At 35.8% G+C, this 18,660-nt stretch overlaps 1 long non-coding RNA gene across 1 annotated transcript; it reads left to right on the forward strand.

Moving 5' to 3' along the window:
• The first annotated feature begins 16,312 nt into the window (after positions 1–16,312).
• On the forward strand, positions 16,313–16,877 carry LOC147291894 (uncharacterized). The gene is made up of 2 exons (XR_015121010.1): positions 16,313–16,432; positions 16,654–16,877. It is a non-coding gene; the product is annotated as an uncharacterized LOC147291894 (long non-coding RNA).
• The last annotated feature ends 1,783 nt before the right edge of the window (positions 16,878–18,660 follow it).

The raw sequence follows: 18,660 nt of genomic DNA on the forward strand, positions 1-18,660 counted from the left end.
AAACTCCAAACTTTTTTTTTTCTTTCCAATTGTCCAAATGCCCCAAATTCCAATCAACCCTTCAACTTTTTTTTTTTTTTTTCTCTTTTCCTTTCTTTTCTTTTTCTTTCCTTCATTTTCCTTCCCGTGACTCTCTCTTCTACTCATGACTAAAAGAGCTTCTACTGGCACAGTCTTACTTTAAAGGCCTTTGAAATTTGGAAACAAGCCAATATTGCATACTACAGCTGCAGTGTAATATAAGCCGTAGGAACACATGGTGACAGGACCGCCCCCGGATTCCACCCTGAAACCCGGAGAGGTCCTGCGGGAATCTAAATTCAAGGAAAAATTCTACCGAAAATTCGGCAAAACCTCCCCTAAAAATGAACTAACCCAGAAATTCCAAAACCTGTTAAAAAGTACTTCTAAACCACAACCACCTCTACCACAACCAAAAATAAGATCTCAAGCCCACCACAAGTAATACAACTCCAATCAGAGCATATCTAATCCACTATACAATTATATCTCATTTTATTTATTTCAAGGGAAACCTTAAATCCTAATATATCTATAAGCTGGAGACGAGAACTCGAATGTCTCGACGTGGTACGGTCCAACCTCGGTGATCGCTACTACCTGGGGGGACATCAAAAACAAAATGTGAGAAAAACTCTCAGTGAGTGGACAGTTAAATGGAAATGAAAATCAAAGATTAAATATCTTTTCAGAAAAACCCTTTTACACATGTTTAACTTTAAAACCTTACAATGTCCTTTGAAATCCCCCAGTTTTTAAAACCATTTCCCAGTAAAATAATAAAATTCGAAGCTGAAAATCAAACTTTGAAAATCCAAGTTCTCAAACTGAAATCGATACTGTCAGTATAAATAAATAACTTGAGCTGAAAACTTTCTTCTCAAACATTCTCAATATATTGAAAATCAATAAAACTGTTCAACTGAAACCGTCTTACTTAAAAACCTTTGCTGCCATAAACTCATCACTTAAAACACTTAACAATTGAAAACACACACCAGTCAGTTACCCGGAGAATCTGTCATACATGCGCAGAGCCGAGGATCTGTCATACGCATGCAGAGCCATATATTCTGTCATACATGCGCAGAGCCGAGAATCTGTCATACGCATGCAGAGCCAAAATTTCTGTCTTACATGCGCAGAGCCGAGGATCTGTCATACGCATGCAGAGCGGCCCCCAAAGGGCGAAGCATCCCGACACACGGCCCAAAGCCTATATGTGTGCCGTGATGGGTCCCAAAGACCTATTTATCTGATAACCTGGAGGGTACTGAAAAGGTGGTTTTAAAACTATTTCTCATAACCAAACCAAATCTCTTATTCCACCAATAGAAAATAACTTTATAGCATTCTCATAACTTTTAATCCTCAAATCAAAATATATAAACACAACTAGTAAAATAGTACTCAATAAATTACGTTCCAATACATAAAACCAAATCAAAACGTTTGACCATAAATAAAAATATGCAATAATCCGTGCGTATATATATAAAACAAGAAACTAGATAAAATCTCATATTTGATTTTCAAATGATTAATTAGGCAAATAACCACATAAAACCCATAATCAATTTAAAATCAAGATCAAACTCACTAATCATCATATTTGGATAAAACTCATTATAATAATCATGACTTAAATCTCAAAGTTCATGAAAAATCATTTCAAAGAAAAACAAAATCTAACCCACTACTCATAAATTAATCACTCAAGATATAAAATATGAACAAATCCATGAAATAAAAAAAAACGTTCAAGAAACCAAGTCCACTCGCTGTCTGCTCCGAACTACACCGAAACCTTTCCGAGATTGATTCATACTCACGACCCTTCACTTGTTTGTCACTCAAATCATACTAATACTTTCTCAATACTCAATTCGATCAAATCGGTATAATAATCGCCTAATCATCATTTATTTACTTCGACAATAAACATTTCTTTCCTAATTCAGCAATTATCCTCAGGACAAACTCTAAAATTCCAAATTTATTTCCTTAACCTCAGATCCTCATCAATTCATTCTCATTATCCAAATCCTACCCTTAGCCTTCCTAACATAAACCAACAAACACACAGAACAGACCATTCAATAACAGTACTCTACATTAAAATCCGATAAGTATCATTCACAGTTCAACTACGTAAAAGACCGAAATACCCTTCACAGTGCCATTGCTCGGATACCAAATCCGGCAGCATAACGGCATCGGGAATGAGATTTTCCGAGCCCGTGTACCTGTTAGGACCAGACAACCAACTTAAATATAAACAGAGATTTCACAGAATTCACCAAACAACCTCTGAGGGTCTCCTAGAAGTTCAATTTGGGCAAAAAGAGACACACAACCGCTGACCCGCCGCCACAAATGGCGGAGGCAGTGGTGGCAGCGGCGACAGGTCCTAAAAAATTTGGTTTTTCAACTAAAATCAACCCCAATCAACCTAGGCACTTCAATTGGACCAAAAACAACTCAGAATTCATTCAAATATGCTCAATTCAAGGTAAACCCGAAATGGGTACAAGCCCTAAAAATTTTGATCTCCAAATTCTCAAAATTGACACGCAAGAACAAGGGGGAAAGAAAGCCCATACCTAGAGGATCATTTCTCATAACTGGATCGAGGGCCAAATCTCGCCGGAAACACCGGAATCGGCGGCGGAAGCCGCCGGCCTTGAGTGGTCGATTTGCCGTCGTGCGAACTCCGATGGACGATCGGAGGGTACCATCGTGACGGGTTCCACGAGAGGGAGCTTTCTGGGCCAGAGCTAGGTTGCGAAACCGCCGGAACCGTCGCGTCACCACGTGAGCTACAATCGGCCTAAACTGGGTTTCTGGTTTGGGGAATTCATGGGCTGAACCGATGCCAGGGAAAGGAAGAGGGAGGGACGACGAGGAGATCTGGGCCGGTCCCGTCGTCAGCCACGGCCGGACGCGCCGCCATGCACCGGTGACAGTGGCGGCTGCACAGTTGCAGCGAGAGAGAGACGCGCGGGAGAGAGGAGAGAGAGTCCGCCAGAAATTTCTGGATTTTGGGTATTTAAAACCCACTCAAGAAAAATTACGAATTTGCCCCTCCCTTCAAACGCTCGTATCTCTCAAACCGTAGCTCTCATTGACGCGTGCCGCATGTCTACGAACTCGTGGGTTTGAGACCTACCTAACGAGTCCAAAGTCAAAATTAAAAGCCCATTTATTTTAAAAGTCAACTTTTGGGTCAAGCCCAATTTAAAACAAAAATTAAAAATTAACCCAAAACCTTTTTAAATTCCAAATAAATCTCAAATCTTTAAAATACAATTCAACATCCTTTAAAAACCTTTTAAAAACCATAGTTAAATAAAAATTTAAATTTCTAGTGAAATTTGGGTCGGGTCGTTACACATGGGTTCCCCCACTCTAGTCGTTGATTGTTGTATTTAGTTTTCCTGCCAAATTATGTACTGAGTCTTCTTTCCTCTCATCTCTCTCCCAGCCCAGTCGCGCGCATCTCTTCCTCCTCCTCTCCCTCCCCAATTTCCCTCTCTTCCTCCTCGATCTATTCTTCCTATCCTCCCCGATCTTTCTCCCTTTCTTGGGCCGCTGAGATTTGGTCGGGATATCCCTTTCTTGGGCTGTCGAGATTTGGCCAGAGTTGGCTGGGATTTTCATTTTTCGTTGGCTGGGTTTGAACTTTGAATTGTTTTATTATTGTTTTCTTTTGCTGAAGACAGAGAGAGAAGTGGTGAGGAAGCGAAATTTCGAAAATTTCGGCGAAATCTTGACGAATACGTGTTAAAATTTCAATACCCCTAAAAATCAAAATTTAATTCCTTGACCAGACCTAAAAGGAATTTTTAATCAAACACTCTTGATTTTCACTAAAAAACAAGTATGGCATTAGTGTATATCTAAAAATCTATTTAATTATTTTGAGTTGATGTTTGAACAACCACACGTGCTTTTTCGTTACTCAATATAAGTTATTTATAGGCATAAGTTCAATATAGACACTTAACTATATAGGTCATTTCAATCGAATCCATGAACAAAAAAATATTTCAAATGTGCAACCGAACTAAGATCTAATTTGAAAAATGACTATATGTCAGTTAAGTGCTTACGTGGCTTTACTGACTAGACTTTTTTAATGACTTGGATGTTAAATTTTTTCCACGTGTACACAAAAATAATTAAAAATTATAAAAACATGTAAAAAAAATTTCACGTGACTATCTCTCTCTTCGACTCCTTCACTCTCTTTGCAACTCTCTCCTTCGCAGCCCGTGCTCCCGCTCATCACTGTTGATCCAATTTCCCGGCGACATTGAGACCGGCCACCACCACAGTCAGCTTCCCCTCATTGTTCTGAGTAAGAGGGTGGTCTTAGATCATTTATAGGACCACCAAGCACGGTAAATCGACGTCGAGAAGGCGCAGCGGCTCCTGCGGAGGGTAGAGAGAGAGAGAGAGAGATGTTGGTTTGGGGTTGCTCGGGTGGGTGAGTGTAGAAAAATGTTGGGGTATTAATCCATGTGGCATCCACATGGCAGTATTAATCCATGTGGTGTCCATGTCACCGAGCACGGAAAATCGACGCCGAGAAGGCGCGGCGGCTCCTGCAGATGGAGAGAGAGAGAGAGAGAGAGAGAGAGATATGGTGGTTTGAGGTTGCTCGGGTGGGTGAGGGAAGAAAAATGTGGGGGTATTAATCCATGTGGCGTCCATGTCATTGAAAACGTCCAGTCAGCAAAAGCCACGTAGGCACTTAACTGACGAACGTCCATTTTCCGTTTATTTTTCAAGTTAAATCTTAGTTCGGGTATACATTTGAAATATATTTTTGTTCATGGACCCGGTTGAAATGGTCTATATAGTTAAGTGTCTATATTGAACTTTTGCCTTATATATATATTTGACTCAAGTCACCCCACGTGTAAAAAGATTGTGTTGAGAATATATCTCACATCGAGAATATAAGTTTTGCAATACAATATTGTTAGCCTCTAATCTTTCTCGGCCACGTGTCAACAAGTTGTGAATATATATATATATACAGTAATGATTACTCGCTTACTATAGAGCGGGGAATTCCCCGCTCACCTAACCACCCAGCAATGAATTTCAATAATCAGAACTGTCCATATTTTAGAGCATCATTTAAAGATCATCCTTGCAAAAAATCAACTAAATCGGAAACTGTTTAGCCAGTGTATTACTGTCAACATCATTTCAACTTTATCTGACGAATTATATTTGTCTGCAAAGTTTGGAGGACTAAACAATTATCGATTTGGCTGATTTTTTATAGGGACGACCCTTAAGAATGGACCTAAAAAATGGACAGTCTCGATCACTGAATTTTCCGCTCTGTGGTGAGCGAGGAATTTTCCGCTCTATGGTGAGCGAGTGATCATTTATATATATATATATATATATATATTGACTCAAGTCACCCCATGCGTAAAACAATTGTGTTAAGAATATATCTCACATCGAGAATATAAGTTTTACAATACAATATTGTTAGCCTCTAATCTTTCTCGGTCATGTGTCAACAAGTCGTGAATTTATGGAAACAGTCATTCACGTGCGTTAATACAGCGTAGTGGACCGAGCTTATACTTGTTGATTTTGTGTGCGCATATATCCTCAAATCAAGCAATTATGGCCGGGGAAGGAACACAATCCCGGTCATAGGTTCTTCCTGCCTTGGCTGCAAGGACTCAAAGTAATGCTCTATTGATTAGGTGTGATGGTGATACGGTGTGTAAACGTGAATGTGTGAGTGATGGGGGTGTAATAAAATCTAACAAATAGTAGTTAATTGTGAAAACAAAAGCAAAACGAAGACAATCCTTGGAACTAATAGAAATAACACGAGTGTGGACAGTAAAATGCATAATCTAATTTAACTAAGGAAAACAAATACAATTAACTAAAATGTGAGAAAGTAATGAAACTACTAAAGCAAATTCAAGATCACACTCATATTAAAACCAATAACCCCAAAAGAAAATCAAACATTTTGGGTCTTAAGTTCTTGAGGAGAACTATGAGATTTCTTCAAGAATAATCTAAAAACTAAAAGAAAGAAAAATATAATAACAACCTAAAAATTCGAAAACTTGCGCCTTTGATGCTCTTGTATTTCTCTTATGTGCAAAAGTTGTCTTCTCTTTGTGCAAGTACTTCTATTTATAATGGCAAAACCCTTGTAGGTGCCTTGGAGTCTAAGAGTCATATCTCACCTCAGGAGTCATAACTTGGTAAGAATCCCTTCGCATTCATGACTGTTCTTTGTCACTTCCTTTTCTGTGTGGGCCTGGATGTTATTTCGGCCCAACTGGCCTAAGCCCATTTGAAATTTGGGTCCAAATTAACAAATATGCAGTGTCATGGGTCTCTTTACCTTCTATTTTTTTTTTTTTGGTTTGAAGGGTGTCTTCACTCTTAACGATAACACAAAGTTAGATATTAGTAATTCTTTTTTCTTTTTTGGGGTATGAATTAATTAATTCTTTTTTCGCTGAATCGTCTAATTCAAAATGCATTTCTTGATACATGATTGGAGGCTTAATTTCCTTTTCATCTTAATCTTTTGTACTTTTGAAGTTGAGATCAGATCTCTTGATGTTTTTGTCAAGGATGAATGTGCATGATCTGCTGCTGCCGGCAGACAGAAAGTGAAGACACAGATAATCAATGGGACCTTAATTCTCTTGGAACCTCATAAGGTGGAGAATATAGAGATGATGACCCTTTTGCTCGTGTAGCTTTTAATTGGTTGATTTCGGTACATTCACAATTTATGCAGCATTCTTGTGCAGGTCAGAAAACAGTGTAATTACTTGGTGGAAAGTAGCACAAAACTACATTCCAAATGGGTAACCATACGCGTGTTTCAGATACAAGTTTGGTAGTTGGTTTTTCACATTTAATTAGGTCCATGTGGATATCATCTTTGTGAGGAGAAAGTTTGTAGAATGAGTTGAAATAAAAGAATTTTTTTTTTTTTTTTTTTCAATTTCGATACATGCAAAATTAAAAAGAAAACTTTTAATTTTACTTGTTATAATATGAGAGAATGGTTTTCTTTGAGTAGTCGGTAATAATTAGACAAACCACGTCATTATATATGGTGACATGGTATGATAACGACATGCAAATTTCGCTCCGTGTGGGTTTTGGGAATAATTATAAGAAGGTGAAATTACTTTAGTGCCCGATCATTTGTTATTTTGAATTTTTTTAGGAAAATACTAGGAGTACTATCTAAGTGTACTATCTCTCTAATAAAGGAGGCCTCCACCAAGTTGGATCCACTCAAGTGAGGACCACCTCTATTAAATATATGGTACACTTAGATAATAAAGAAAATTATGATTAAATACCAAATATCAATAGTTTTTCAGCAAAGCAGCAAAACACTAATTTTTTTTAGTTTCGGTACTAACCTAGAGCAAGACATTTTGAATTAGGTCACAAATCGGTTTGCTATACAGTTGTTATTGTCGAACAGTCACAGTTGTGACTGTTTCAAATTCATAAAAATTCAAAGTTTAATGCTTTTGATTGAGGCTTGAGGGATAAAATTCTATTATCCAGAGACTAAATATTAAAGTTTAAAGTTTTCAAATGCTTGCAAATATTAAAAAAACAACAAATTAATAAAAAAAGTTATGACTGTTAGACAGTCACAGCTTGGTATAACCATATTTTTTAAAGTTGGTACATAAACAAAAATTTAGTATTTAAAGTTTAATGACATAAACATTTTAGTAATTAAAATGAAAAAAACATTGTAATTTGGCACTTAAACTCAACAGACCTTAAATAATATCCCTGACATTACTCTTTTTTTTTTGGGACTTTTACCTGAAGTCCGTCTCTAAAACGGTTAACTGGATGCGGATGCAGCAGTGTGGTGCTGATCAAACGGCAGGCAATAGTAAGAGATTGGTTTGCAAAATTTTCTGCCTCCGATTGCTCAGCAACCTGTTCACTGCTTAGATATATATTAGGTTTTATATCTCGGGGACTCCACAATGTCTGCAGCATGTCGTGACTGCTGAAAAAAATGAAAAAAATGAGATCTCATTTTAAGTTGGAGATATTGTGATTTCCAAAAGAAATCAAAAAAATAATCAAAAATAACTTGATGTACGCCAAAATCGACTATATATGTGAAAAATAAGAATGGTCGGTGATATTTCATCAGAAGTATTAATCTTTTAGACACTGCTTCCAAGGTAAATGGATTTCTTTTGAAATATTATTAATTATGTATGAATTATTTATAATATTAGAAGATGCTATTTGCCCCAGTATTTTTCTTTATATCATTGTCATCTTTAGATTCTAAACATAAATTTTCTAAGACTAAGAAGCAACAAGATCATTTATTATTTTTTTGACTTCGTATATATAATTAACAATTTTTTTTTTGTTTTGATCTATAATATAATTGACAATTTCTTATTACTTTTTTTTTAGGGTTAATTACAAATATATACCTCAACTATACATCACTTGTCAACTGAGTACCTTATGTTCCAAAACTTTCATTCGGGTACATCAACTTCAATATTTCGTCAACTTAGTACCTCCGTTACTTTGACCGTTAGAAGGACCGTTAACTGCCTATGTGGGGCTGACGTGGCACAAGCAGACCCACCACTAAACGTTGACTTGTCTTTTAAAAAAAGCCACGTGGGCAAAAATTTATAAAAAAATCAATAAAACCCTTAAAATTATATAAAATTGAAAAAAAAAAAAACCAAGCCAGGCCCGGGCTCCCCTGCCCGGCCTCACCTCCCCACCTAGCCCCCTCATTCCCCCTTCCTCCCCCACCCTTCCCTCACCGAGGCCACCCCCTCCACATCCCCCGTCCTTCCCCCCAAACCCAGGCCACACCTTCCCCCCGCCACCCCACCCCGACCAGACCCGACCCACCTCCCTCCTCTCACTTTCTCTCTGCCTCCCCTCCCCTCTGCAACACCTCCTTCTTCCACCAATCCCCGCCCCTATCCTGCCCAACCCAGCCTCTTCATTTCCTCTCCTATCACTTTATCTTCCCCGACTCTCTGCAACTCTCTCTTACAGATTACTCTTTCTTTCTCTCTCTCTCTCTCTCTCTCTCTCTCTTTCTCTCCGGCGAGTTTGGCCTCCTCCTTTCTCTGCAACTCTCTCTAGAATTTTTCAGCCTCCTCCCCTTCTAACATTCTAGACCAGCACAACTACCACAAAACAACAGAAAGTTCACAAAAAGAACAAAACGTCGTTGGCTTATCAGCTTTGATTCACGAGCTACGGTGGTTCGATGATCGATCCAAAGGCACCAACATGCTCAAAACAACGAGAGGATTCAATTAGGGGTGGTCCGACCTTGCATCGCTGCCGGGAACAAAAAGTCAATGGTGGAGCCCGACGACCTTTCCCTTCGAATCGCCGCTGTCGCAGCTCAAATGACCAAATTGAAGGTGCCAAGGGACTCGCCGTGCCGAGGGGGTGAGAACCTAGTAGTGTTGCTGGGAGAGGGGGCGCCAGGGGGGTGTTGGGGGTGAGGGGCGTCGGGGAAGAGGAAGAGGCTGGGTTGGGCAGGATAGAGGTGAGCTGGGGTGGGGGTTGCGATGGAGCTGGGTGGGGGTTGCGATGGAGCTGGCTGGGGCTGGGTGGCAGAGGGAAGGGCGGGGATTGGTAAGGGAGGAAGGGGGAGGGAGGGGGCTGGGTAGGGAGGTGAAGTCGGGCAGGGGGGCTGGTTTTTTTTTTTTTCTATTTAATATAATTTTAATGGGTTTTTTTATTTTTTTATTAATTTTTGTACATGTGGCTATTTTTAAATGCCAAGTCAATATTTAATGGTGGGGTCCACATATGCCACGTTAGCGCCAACTCAGCAGATAACGGTCAGACTAACAGAGGTACTTAGTTGACAAAATATTGAAGTTGATGTACCCGAATGAAAGTTTTTGAACATGAGGTACCCAGTTGACAAGTGATGTATAGTTGAAATATATATATGTAATTAACCCTTTTTTTTATTTTTGAGAATACAATTTCTTACTACTTTAATTTAAGCAAATTTTAACAATTAATTCTACAAATTATTTATGTGGACAAATTTTGTGTAGTTATTGACAATTTTTTTTTTCCGGTACTGCACACTTATTAGTTATTAAATTAAAGTTCTTGAGTTTTGGTTGTTGAGTTCTTCTCTTGATCTAGGGTTTTGTCTGCCTATCAATCAAGAGAAATTTCGGTTAGTTAATTATTGTTTTGAAAGTTAACGTGGATGATGCTTTTGTGTCAGCAATAGGGGCCGGAGGTGTAGGTGTTATTCTTCGGGATAGTCATGGGAAGGTTGTGGTGGTGATTGTCCATCCTCTTTTAGCATCTCTCCATCTCATCAAGATGAGATTTTGGCAATCTTTTGTAAGCCATGGCAGGATGAGGGTTGGGGGTAATCGGCGTACTGGCTAGGTTTACTTTGAATTGTATTGACTCTCATCCATGGCAGGATGAGGTTCCTCCTTGGTTGGATCCTATTGTCCATTACACTATATAATACCCTATTTGTTCAATAAATTATGCTTTAGCGATAAAAAAGAAATTTAAAATTTTTTCTAAGTGTATATGTAATATGTGTTGATGGAGGAGGGTACTCCATTTTGAGTGTTCGCCTCAAAAGTCAACTGCTTTAAAATTCGGAGGAGGCAAACTTTCTGTGATGACTTATGACTGATGATCATACAAAGCCTATGGTGGGTCTATAAGTCTATATACTGACAATGACGTACATAAAAGTGAAGCACACATAGATACTTTCTCCAATCAACGACCCAATTAACTGTTAGTTGGCTATAGAAAGATTTTTTTTCTGTTAAGTATGCTAAATGTTAACGTTTGATTGTATACAGTAACTTCTCTACAATAAGGATATGACTAATTTGATATCACAATCTAATAATATCATGACACATATAGTTTTATACTTCATCGCATAAAACTTTTTTTAATTTCAAGGTATAAATTATTTCTTGGAATACCAAGTCAGTCTTTATCCCTATTATAAGTAAGTTTTTTTCTTGATTTCATGATACTTTTCCAATTCATTTGCAAAGAATATAAAAAAAATTATATAATAGATTGTTCAATATAGGACTATAAACCGGCTTGATAAAGTTTGAGTTCGATTTGTTTTTGGCAACACGTTTCATAAAAGAAGCAAGTTGAACTTTGATATACTTGGCTCATAAAACTCATGAGCTGTTTGTATATTTTTATGAGACAACTCGAGTTTTATTTGAGCTCTTCATATTGCTAAAGCTTGTCTCATAATAGTTAAATTTTTTAAACTTGAAGTCGAGTCAAAATGTTTGAGTTCATTTAAAAAACGAGCCAATTAAGCCAAGTATAAACTCAAACTGGTTCCACAAATGAGCCAAGCCCGAGCTTGAGCTTGAAAAACAAAAAACGAGCTGAGCTTGAGTTTGAAAAATATTATTCGAGCCAAGTTTGAGCACCTTAGTATTCGGCTCAACTCGACCTCAATTACATGCTAAAAAAGGGTTTTTGGAATATATTTCTAATAATACTATTCATCTCCAACATGAAGCATAAATAACATTTACAATATACACAAAAGAAAAGGTCAACTCTCTACCAAGTACCAACCATGAATTAACTACATGAATTTCTATATTAATTACAAAAAGAATCGATATAATTGTGAAAGTTGACTCACGCGAACATTACACCCCTAGTTTAATATATAGATATTTTATTGTTTGTTGTGAGTTTTTGGGCTCTGTCTTTGTATTTTTTTATACCTTTTGGACTCTTGTAATGCATTTCTATTCCGAAAAAAAAAAAACATAGGAAATACGAGTTTTCTCTAAAGCAAGATAAAGAAGAGACTAATGCGTGATTTGACACATCAGCTAGCACTTGAAATACCATCATCATCATTAGAATACCGGATTCATATCCGCATTAATCGTGCGCCCATCTCCATCTCCATCGATCCTGACTCCTGAGATTCCTGACTTTTCGGAATTAATATTTTGTAGACACAGAAGTTGAAAGGAGAGCCCACCTTCCTTCCAATGTCTTCCTCATCCAAACAAGCTCATACATATATATATATATATATATATTTATATATATATATATATCAATCAATAATGTTACTATTCAACGCTATTCTCAACATCAAACCACTAAAATCTGTAAACCTTGTCGGCCTCTACAGAACCCTAGATGAAACCACACCAGTAATATTGGCTTTTCTATCTTGCTGGAATTCTGCTCTCAATATAATTGAGTCACATCCCCACTCTAGCTACTCTCTAGCTGGTCTGATGGTCTTCTCTATGTCTGCTTTATGATGGTAGTATTGAATTCCAAGGTTGGTTTGGTTGTTGTGGAGTTTGGTAGCTCTGCATTTCAACCTTTGATTCTGTGGATTTTGGTAGTCATGTCACTCTCAATCTCTCTAGAATTTGAGACTGGTCGGGTTTTATCTTTTATGCTCATATATTGCTAGCTTATTGTGGAGAAATTGTGATTAATTAGTTTAAGTGGGTCCAATAAATTAAATTACCATTAATTTGAAAACCTTGTGTTAATACACTCACTAATAAGATACTAACACATCATTTGATAAAAGGATGTGATGATGAACAAATTTAGCGAGTCTGGTAGTTTTTTCAATTTCAACATTGTTTTCAAACTTCTAAAAGTAGTTTGTGTGGCAAACCAAACGTCATACGCAATGAAGAGACATGATTTGGCTAGGGGAGAGTTTTTTGTTATAAGGAAACTGACAGGGCCAAGACCATTTAGGTTGACAGGGAATTCTTTTGAAGGGAAGGAAGACAATTCTTTAGACAGTTTTGTGGACAGATTGATTACAAGAAGGAGAGTATATATTCAACTAAGGGACCCCATAAGCTTACTTCTCTACACTTGAAGAATTTGTTCTGTGTAACCGATACACCGTCATGTGATGTAACCAATCCAATGTGTAAAGGTATTGTTAGACAACATGTTTATCTCTCCTAGGGTATAATATTAAGAGATAGACTTGGGTGTCACACCCCGAATCCCGAATATGCGACAGAGGCACTTTTCCTAAGTATCTCGAGAGATCAATGCCAAACCACCGACGTTAATCCCCCAAGACGCTCGGGAAAAGGTTGAGCCTTTTATAATTAAATTGATCGGGTTGAATCAGCGTACTTATAACAAAACAGGATTTTTAAGGAAATAATAAGATCAAAATAAAGATTAACCAACTTGCTAGGGTGAAATAGTTAAATCAACACCCCATAAAGGGAATTATATACCAAAGTATAAGCAAAACCAAGATATTAAATTTTGAATTTTTTTTTAGGGTTCCGAAATCGAAACACATATTCGACAGTTTTTAGTGAAGTTTTTGTCGAAATTTACTGAAATTTATTGAAATTTATCAAAATTATTAAAATTTTCCTATTTTTTATTTTCTATAACTTCGAAAATTCACCAAAAATAGCTCAAGATTCCAAATAATTCACCGAAAAATTATATGAACTCGTATTGATGACTACTAATTTTCTATGACCTCAAAATAGTCAAATTGCTTTCAGAAAAATTATGAAAAATCCTACTCTCATTATTTAATTCTGAAAAAAATAATAATCGCCAAATTCTTGAATTTTTCTTTTCTAAAATTAATTTTCACACAACTATTCTCTAGAACCACAACCAAATGTCTAAGTTAGTTAAAATAAACTTAAGAAAATTTCTAATTCCTTTAAAAAAACCTTAAAACAAGTTTAAAAAATTTAAGTAATAAAATTACCATAACCCAAAATTGTTGGGTTATTACACTCAGTGAAGACAAAACTTGGCTGGGTGAGAGGTACGGGAAAAAAGGAAAGAAAGAAAAAAATAAAAAGACTGATCACAGAGGCACAAGGAAAAAAAGTAAGGAAAGAAAAAAAAAAAGAAAAAAAAAAGAAAAATGGAGGGGGGAGGGGGTTTGGGGCCTTTGGGCAATTGGAAAGAAAAAGAACGGTTTGAGGTTTCGTTTAGTTATTTTAAACCCTAAACTCTAATACATTTGTATATAAAAAAATAATTAAAAATATCCTAAAGGGCCTAAAACCTAATATCTTAAAAAATATAGAGTATATAGAGTTTAATGTATAGATTATAGAGTATAAAGAGTATTAGGGTATATAAAGTATATATAGTATTAGGGTTTAGATTTTAGTGTATAATTAAATTATAGAGTATAAAAAATATACTAATTTTATTTATTCATTATACTAATTTTATTTAACAGTATTTACTTCAGCGCGCTTTATATTTACCTTATATCACATGAAACCTACTATATAATTTGGTTTCTTCAATGTTTTTTATCGATTTAGTAGATAATATGTTAAATAAACATATGATAAGGTTTCATTAAAAATTTTCGTATTTTAATAGCAATTTCCGTCATTTAAGTCTAATTTTTATCGAAATTTAAAAATCTTCGAAATTTCGATGAAATTTCCTCGAAATCCGAAATTTAATTTCCTGAGTAAAACCCACATAAGTTATCAAAATGAGTAAATCAAAATAACATTGTTCCAAAATGGGTTTCTAATAGGAAAGCAAGAACCACAACAATATCAAAAAATATGACAACAGAGACCTTGAGACACCCGATAAGAGAATCCAAGCTGCGCACCCCTTCAGTCAAGACCTCTTCCAAGAGGTAAATCTATATAAGCAATAGTGTAGAAACAAAACAAACAGAGAAAGTAGGGGGTAAGCATCTCATACGATCATAGCTTCCCTCAGGGGACCTTGTTAGGTTTGAAAACTTTTAAAAACATTTCTCTATGAAAGATTGATTTCTGAAATCCCAAAACATTTCCACAAAATCGATTTAACACCTCAGCTGCAGCAGTGTATGGTAAACATGCATAAAAACCCATAAATAACAATAACAATATGGTCGATACACTTTAGGTATGACTACGGCCAGCTATAATCAAAGAAATAGCATTCATACCGAGAGTGCCACGGTAAGCATAAATAGGAACTCACAATTGAGAAAGCGTATTTACTGCTACATGATCAATCATGGTCTCGTTTCGTACAAACACACATAACCACATGTAAGCCTGGCTAGACTCCCCATAATATACAGATTAATTCTTCTAAAAGGTTTAGAGATTTGAACCCAAAGTCACATTCCACGCTGCCCATACTCTCAGACCAATCATAATAATAATAGCATGTTATCACAGTTCACTACCAAAAAATTGGCCAATAGGAACAAATTTTTAGCCATAGATAAAATTCTGTGACAAATTTCAATTCAGTCAATGCTATTCCCTTTATTAAGTTCAAAAAACCCACCAATTGATGAGAATATGTGAGAATAGATCTCACAGATATTTATATCTATGTTTATAGATTAAAAAATTAATTTATTCAATTATAATATATATATATATTTTTTATAACTTTTTATATATATTCACAATATATATAAAACTAATTTTACAAGGGGTAAAATAGATGATTACTCACTTTTGATGGACCCAAAGCCTGGCACACGTCAGATTGGGTCTTTTTCCTCACAAGTCAAACAACAACTCTACTCATGGAATTGAAAACTTTGTGGTGTTCTTCTGTTTTATTTGGTCCATTACAGAACTAGACTTGGGTGAAGGAAAGGAAAGGAACCATAGATCTCCTAAATACTTTGTTTATGAAAGGAAAAGAAAAGAACAAAACATCTCTGAACTAGACTTCTGTGTTCTTCTGCAGCTCATCTCCTAAATTTGTTGATGAAAGGAATTGAAAGGAACGATTCCGATACATTGGGTGTCCTTGCTTGCAGTCGGCAAAACTCTGCATATTTTCCCAATTATCTGGTGCGTATGTTAGTTCGCCTGATTTCTATTTTTTATTTTTTAAATGAAGCCCTCTTGATTGGATTTCTATTTTCGAATTTGGATTTCTATTTTCTAATTTTTAAATGAAGCCCTCTTGATTTAACTGGATGTAATTAGAATGAACTGTTTTGGTGCGGATTCAAACAACAACAACTTTAGCTATGAATTTGGTGTTTTTGTATGTTTTGCTTGGATTTTTTTTGAAGCTGTAAACATCCATAGATCAACGTTGCTGAGCTCTTTTAACAAATCACATACAATTGCCGCATATTTGGAACACTTAGTGACTCAACTTGCTTCAATTTTGTTTACAATTCCTGCAGCGTAGATAACCCCCAATACAATTTTAACATAATTGATTACAAAAGAGATCATGGAGTGCCCTTCCAATCAGCAAGATGAGTTTAGTGAAACCTTCCCTTGGAGCAGTTGATTGAATTGGAAGTTGGTTATTGTTAAAATCACCTTTAATCATCAAGGTATGTTCATTAAGTTGGTTCCCTTCCATTTACACTTATTGACAATCGGCTTCATAAATACGTCTAGTTTTTATTTTATTTTTTCGTTTTGGGCACTTATTGATCCATTACCATATCTTTGTTGTACTGTGATATCATAAACTTTTAATGGTAGGTAATATCTATCATTTTACCAAGGCATCCAAAGTGATTAATTGGGTTCAATTTTGTAATTATTGCAGCAACAATGGATAAAAGCTGTGTTAAACTGGATAGGCTGAGTCCAGAATTCATTGCAGGATTACAGAATTTCATTGATCATTCATTACGTGTTGCTAGCCAAGATGGTTTGTTAAAGTGTCCATGTAAGCGTTGTTGTAACCATGATTGGTTTCACCCTGGTTTGGTTAGAGACCACTTGTATGTTGATGGGATGGATATACATTACAAAGATAAATTATGGACTGCTCGAGAATCTCTGTCCGATCCAATTTTCAAGGATATTGATATAATAATGAATATATTTTATTGATATTGATTTACACAACTTTCAAGGAATTTTATATCTAATTATATCACAAGTACTGTAGGTGATTATTTTATAGTTGTTGGAGATGGTAAGAAATCAACATATTATCCCACCGTTTTACACAAAATGTGAGTGAATGGCCTATACCCACCCAAGTAGTACCCAATGACCCAGTTTTAGTAACTATTTTCAATTTTTTTACTATACAAAAAAACCCAGAAATAAGACAACTTATACGAATCATAGCCCCACTTACTTATTGTTACTGCTCCACTTACATATTATTACTGACCCACTTACATATTATTACTGACAAGTACTAACAACTATAGCCTTACTTACATATTGTTACTGACAAGCAGTAACAACCATAGTCTCACTTAAATATTGTTACTGACAATCATTGCCCCCACTTACATATTATTACGAATAAGCAGTAACAACCCCTACTTACATATTGTTACTGATAAGCAGTAACACTCATCGTCCCCACTTACATATTGTTACTGATAAGCAATAAAAAGCATAGTCCCCACTTACATATTGTTACTGATAAGCAGTAACAATCATAGTCCCCACTTACATATTGTTACTGATAAGCAGTAATAATCATATTCCCACTTACATATTGTTACTGATAAGCAATAAAAATCATAGCCCCACTTACATATTCAAAGTATACAAACAAGCAATTTGAGGCCCTCTAAGATTTAAAATTGAAATTTAAATTAACTAATTAGCACAGTTAGATTTTTGTTTTTGGAGAGCATATAGTAATAAACTATGAAACACTTAAATTGTAAGTTAAGCAAAACAAAACTGCAATAACATATATAGCTCCAAATTTAAGCTTTATTTCGTATTGTTTGCATAAGTCAAACTAAAAGTAATGACTTCCCTAGATCATAAGAGAAAGCAGAAAACTTATAGAATTCACACATGAAATGGAAAAAGTACTTAACCCTACAGTGACATGGACCCTGAGTCAGGCCAAGACGTTTTAAGTACAACATTGGAACAAAACAACCTTTCTACAACAATACTATCTTCCAACTGCAACAACAACCTCCAATTGAATTGTAGATGTCTTTCACTGCAACAGGGAAATGAAACTATTGAATATCATTCAGCTTGTCAATGATCAAAGATAGCTGAGAACTCAAACACTTTTTTCAAGGTTAGGAAAGTCCAAGGATATCAAATTCTAACAAGGCTATCCACAAAAAGATCCCAAAAAATAATAATTGTGCTAATTTCATATTGAACAAAAATTATTTTTATTTCGAAGAAACCCTTTAACCAAATGCAAGGTAGAAATAATCTTTTGGTCTCTTCTATTGTAACGACCCGACCCAAATTTTCACTAGAAATTTAAATTTTTATTTAACTATGTTTTTAAGAGATTTTTTTTAAAGGGATGTGGAATTGTATTTTAAAGATTTTGAGATTTATTTGGAAAATAAAAAGAGTTTTGATTTATTTATTTTTGTTTTAATTTAAGCTTGACCAAAAGTTGACTCTTAAAATAAATGGGTTTTCGACTTTGACCTTGGGTCCGTTAGATAGGTTTCGATCCCCCGAGTTCATAGACACGTAGCACGCTTCGATCCGAGTTACAAATTTGAAAGATATGGGCGTTTGAAGCGAGGGGCAATTTCGTAAAATGACAAATTGGGGTTTAAAAATCAGATTTTCTAGACTTCTCTCTCTCTCTAGAACC

Source organism: Dryas octopetala, chromosome 3 (genome assembly GCF_963921425.1).
Source record: "Dryas octopetala chromosome 3, drDryOcto1.1, whole genome shotgun sequence".
In the NCBI taxonomy this organism is placed as follows: domain Eukaryota; kingdom Viridiplantae; phylum Streptophyta; class Magnoliopsida; order Rosales; family Rosaceae; genus Dryas; species Dryas octopetala.